Raw genomic sequence first — 5,589 nt, 5'->3', positions numbered from 1 at the left:
AACGGCCTTCCGGCCAGCTTTCCTGGACCCATACAGGTTTTCAGACTACATGTAATTTCATTTCCGCCTAATGTGCGCCTTGTTACTGAATTTATCTAATACTAATCGCTCCGCAATATGGACACCAATGCCACTTGCGTGGTCCCGTTTTAGTTGGAATCTTCCAGCTTTCCCACGTCAAAAACATGCAGTTTTTTGTATCATCCATCAGTCATTTTGTCTCGCCATTTAGACAAATGTATTGACTTGTCCCGGCTTGTTATCCGGAGCAAACTTTCGGTTGTCAGCGAGTGGTAAATAAAAATGAAATGTGTCTTTCATCAAAATATACAGTGTGTTTCCGAAGGGTCATTGTTATTTTCTTTATTATGGGCAATTTAAACAATATGATTTCTGGTTTCTGACCTGTTTGTTGCTTAGTGTTAATTAGAGTTGCGAGCATGCATAAAGTAATATCTAATTAGCCTGAAATGGACTGATGGACATCTTCAAAGTGCTACTGCAACGAAATTTTCGACCTCTTTTTTTTGCTTTAAAAGAAATTCAGATTTGAGGTTGCTTTCCAACTGTTAACATTCTATATCATCAATAAAATTATGCTCCCTCAACTGCAGGCTATGTATGAAGTTAGTAAAAAATCATATCATGCTAAAACATGTATTCACCAAGAAAAAGACTAAAAACCCACTTTTGTATGATGCTATATATGCAGTAATGATGTGGATTCTAAACTCCTCAAAACTTAGGATTTGTTTTGTCTCAATCCTCAAATGTGAGTTTTTAAAATTATTTAAAACTGCAAAGATTATTTCCTTATTTTTTTTACAATTGTAAAATAGATAAATAACTTTCATTTGAAGTTATATGGAAACAAAGTTAGAATAAATTGTGAATATTAGGATTTAGTGACTTCATTATGAACAAGGTCTATTAATCAGGTCTGTTGAACTAATACTACATGTATATTACTAACATTTCGGCCCAAATAAACTTTTGCAAGTAGTGAGAACTTAGTTTAAATTGCTGAAAATGGATGTAAGAGTGAAGCAAAGTCTCATTTCTGACAAAATCTGACTTAAGCAGAAAAGTTAGTAAGCTATCGAATTATATAACATAGAAAATTAAAATAGAAAGTAAAATGGAAAATTTCTTCACAACTCAAATCATACCATAGTTCTTTCGACATTGTTTTATGATTAGACAAAACAGCTACATAGTATTCCTTTTCAGTTTTAAATGATAGATTAATTAACACTTGCCCCCCTTGTAATTCGCCTCAGAAAAAACCACCAAGTTGTCTTGCAATATTTTTTATATTTACATGTGTCCTATATGTATATATATGAATATTATATCTATTTTCAGGTTTCAGATTAGCACTGAAGTGTGGAATTTAGAACTGTACTATACAGCTATTGTGATATTACTAACTATTATCACATAAATCAGTGTTACTTGTTGAAATATTTTTGGCAATGATTTGTAGCAAGGAAGTATGTTTGTATGAATAGATTCGATCATGGCACAGGCACAGAATACAGGAAACAAGTGAAAAAATGGCATTTAATGATGATTAAACAACAATTCAAATTTTGTATTTAACCATAAATCCAGAGTCTGGTATGAATGGGGTTGAAAATACTTGTATCTTCTTACAAAATGATTTAGCTTTTGAAATCAGTTTTTCCAATTTTAATCATGGTGGGGATTGTCAGGCTGCAGTCTGCAGATCACGTTTTCTACGCCTATAACTATGGTGCCCAAAATTTGACTTTAAGCAAATTTTTACTTAATTTTTTTATTCTCTTGTTTACGAAGATGAATATCTTTTTTCTTAAATATTTTCTGGTCCGATAGAAGTGATTCTTTCGACGGCTAAAGTTTTAAAACGAACAGTGCCAGTTTAGAAGCACATACAATAAAGCAGTGGTTGAAATTTTACCCAGGGACAGGGTTGCGCTAACCTAGCTTTGAACAACCGGCCCCAGATTATGAAAACATATAAACGCAACATGTCTTCGTGAGTGACCAGTGAACTGAATATAACTGAGTTATTTTACTTATTTATTACATTTCACTGGTCATTGGTCACCAGTCACCACCAAGGCAGATAAAACCAGGAACAACGGAACGGGGAACACCGGAACAGCGAGGATCCAAAACAGAACAGCAAAAACATTGTTTTAAATATTGACAAAAAATATCGGGTTGATAGCTATGATGCTGTACAATGAAACTGTTATTCAAATAATATTGCCAAGAAATGTGTCTGACCCTCTCTGTTCTTATGCAACAGCATTCTCTAGCTCGTCGCTACAATTACTTATTGTTTTTATATTATCAATTCCAGGTTCGCATTGCATAGCAAAAGACGTCATTTGTACAAAACTATTAAGGTAAGTCAAGGTATTTGCTGTGAGGCAAGCATTACAGCAGACATACACTGTATTCACGACTTTACTATTTTGCTAAAACCCAAGTGTAAAAAATATTAACGGGTATGATAAAGAGTCTGTTATTAGAGCTTCGCAATAAAGCAGAGCAACCGATTTGAAAAGTCGTATACGAGTGCAAAAGGTAATATTCATAATCATTGTTTTACAGTATTATAGCTACTGTATGTTCTTTTTTCCTAGCATCACAGAAGATTTTTTGCCCACTATAAAAAAGTTGTTTTTGTGGTTTTGTGTTTCGCAATGCTGTTTCGGTAACATCATTTTTGTTTCAGCTTCCGCTGTTCCGTGTTTCCGTCTTCCGCTGTTCCTGGACCTAACACCCGTTGAGCAATGTAACAAAATGAGATTGTCGAATATGTCAACCGTTACGATGTTTTTCAATACTGAAATTGAATTTCTGCAACTGAAAATCTGAAATCACCTGGTGAATTATGGCTTATGTGAGTATACCAAATAGTTTTGTTTATGATTCATAATTGTCCATGCCAGTTATAATTTTACTTTACAATATCCTGTATTAATTAATAAAGCTTGTCAAGCGTCAACTCATTCCGCAACTCTCAAGGTTTTTGACGAATAAAAACACTTCATAGAATATAAATAGACCTTATTTTTCATTTCAATCGAATAATCGCTACGTACACGTTTCTCGATCTACGATACGGCGGAACGTTTAGCCAAGCGAATGGAGAACGGTCTTTACAGTTTACCATTTTGACCGTCAATATTAAGCTAGACAACATCACACTAGTTCTTTGTTTTCTTTATAGCACTAATTACAATTTGGCCTCAAATATTTGCATATCTACCAACTCTGCACTGTAATAAAACTATAGGCCATAATTTTTGTTTCTCTTAAACTGCATGGCTTTTGCAATATTTTACTATCCAATCTCCAGATTTATTAAAACCCCCCAGCTTTATTGTATTTCTATCAGTATGACGTTTGCCTTGCTTTATTTAGTGATTAACTGCTCTTTACCCTTGGAATGCATGTTGTCATCTTTTAATTTTAAATAGTTTTTTAAGTTATAGGGGCATAGGTTTGACATGTTGCTCTATATATAGAATCTCCAGTACCTATGTCACTGCCTCAGTCTCTAAATTGAATTAATGTTTTTCTTGTATCAAAACCAAGTCAGGATAAAAGCAATTTCTTAATTATGATAGATATTAGTGTCCAATGTATAACTTTAAACAAAGCATTTAAGTTTTTCAGATTTAATTTGTCATGTAACTAAATACCATGAACTATAAACATTAGATAAGTCATCTATATCTTTACCTTATACCTTAGATATCATTTTTCAACTCATAGTGAGAATAAAGAATGGATGGGGATATATGTAAGTATGATACTCAATTCTACCTAGTAAATGAAAACATATCAATTAAAAGTATCATTCTTTGCAAATTTACATTGGTGAGGATATAAATGTTTGAAAATGTGTCACACACTTAACAAATTGTTGTGTGCATTGTTGTAAAATTTTTGATAATTATATACTTTTGGCAACACTGTAAAAACAATAAATTTGAAAAGAAACTAAGGTTGCAAAATTTGAATAACTGAATATTATTAGTCCCTCACGTAATGCTCTTCCCCAACTACTGCCATAAGTAGCCTAGAAATCTATCTGTGACTCATGCTTCGACTACATTGTTTATGCACGCAGACAGTTTAATATTGCAGTCAGTATTAAACTGTCTGTGTGGATATATTATGTACCGGTAGTTGAAGCCTTAGTCACAGACAGATTTCTGGGCTACTTATGCCATGTAAACTAGCTTATATTAATGCTGATATGCCTGCATGTTATGTATGTCACATAATTGTGGAATGTAAGACTAATAAAACATGAATTTTTACAAATAAACCTGAAATATTATTGATGTTGGTGTGAGGTCTCATACCAGCTTGGGTGGCTTATTATTTTGTCTGTGCTGATAAGTGAGATATATTAATATGGCAGTCAAATAAAAAAGGCAAGAATAGTATAGTAGAGGTTGACTTACTAATTGACTTGTGTGAATTACACTACAAAAGAAGTCATTATTTATATTGTTAAAGAAGTATGTTCTAGCTATCGATTGAATGCCTTGCAGTTTCTAAAATACAGGGTGTATCAAAAAAGTACCCCCTTTTGATTCACATTGTCTAAATTTTGTAAGAGTTATGTTAAATATCACTTGACACAACTTCTTTCAGTAGTTTCCTTGTTCATACAACTTCCTTAAATTGAGTGATCTTGTTTGACAACATTTTAAAATTCATCCTTGTTTAATGTTTCCTGTTCAATAATATCATCTGATGCATTAGACACACTAAAATAATAATTTGGGTAAATAGTGCTTAATTGATTATTACTTACCAGTCTTTAAGGCTTCCTTGTTTCTTGTGAGATATTGTCTGCGTTTCAGCACCAATCGCATACATATAAGTTTTGTTTTCATCTACATAAGATGAAAGAATTGAATTATTCGCAATCTATAATAACACCAAATTATTTACTTTAATAATATAGTATGAAGAAGGTATAAAAAATATTTCTTAATATTTATCTAGAATTAATGGTAACCATTACGTGCAAGCCAACTAGCTGGAGGACCATGGTCCAACGTGTCATCTTGTAGGTGAGGTAACTCTGATCCATATGCAATATTGCGTATACAGACCTACTATACGTATATGAAAAAAGCTTACTTGTAATTGTCACTAATTTTTTTGGTATAAATTTTGAACAGATCCTAAAGCTCAATGCTATACTTTCTGGGCCATCGTTCTTTGATTTCTCAATAAAGATTTGTCCAATATTTATGTCAGCAGTAGGTAAGCTCCTCATTGTTTTCCTAAACAGGATTCAATTTTCTCTCAAAAATACATACTTCGCTTTGCAATAGCCATTGTAACTAAATGTTAGAAACCTTTTGCTAACATATCAGTATCTGACCTGACAGAGTATTTAACAGGACCAAGGCAAGAAGAAAAAGTACAGCTGACTGCCTGTGAGGCTGTGAACAAAACCTTATTCTCCAACATCTGGTATCAATTTTCTCACTAGAAGTTTGGTTGTATTTCCGCTGGTTTCCTCGGAGTAGAGAAATAAATGAGACAGTCAGCGTGGGCCGAAAT

At 33.0% G+C, this 5,589-nt stretch overlaps 2 long non-coding RNA genes across 2 annotated transcripts; one reads left to right on the top strand and one right to left on the bottom strand.

Moving 5' to 3' along the window:
• Positions 1-1,775: 1,775 nt before the first annotated feature.
• LOC114535599 lies at positions 1,776-5,268 on the top strand. Its single transcript, XR_003688328.1, has 4 exons — positions 1,776-2,896; positions 3,754-3,802; positions 5,023-5,090; positions 5,202-5,268. It is a non-coding gene; the product is annotated as an uncharacterized LOC114535599 (long non-coding RNA).
• LOC114535600 lies at positions 4,530-5,222 on the bottom strand. The gene is made up of 3 exons (XR_003688329.1): positions 5,161-5,222; positions 4,829-4,910; positions 4,530-4,747 (listed from the first exon to the last, which is right to left on the bottom strand). It is a non-coding gene; the product is annotated as an uncharacterized LOC114535600 (long non-coding RNA).
• Positions 5,269-5,589: the final 321 nt, after the last annotated feature.

This window comes from Dendronephthya gigantea, unplaced genomic scaffold (assembly GCF_004324835.1).
Source record: "Dendronephthya gigantea isolate DGI-Jeju-01 unplaced genomic scaffold, DenGig_1.0 000121F, whole genome shotgun sequence".
Classification (NCBI taxonomy): Eukaryota; Metazoa; Cnidaria; class Anthozoa; order Malacalcyonacea; family Nephtheidae; genus Dendronephthya; species Dendronephthya gigantea.
Note: the sequence above shows the minus strand (reverse complement) of the source record. Positions and strands in the feature narration are given on the sequence as shown.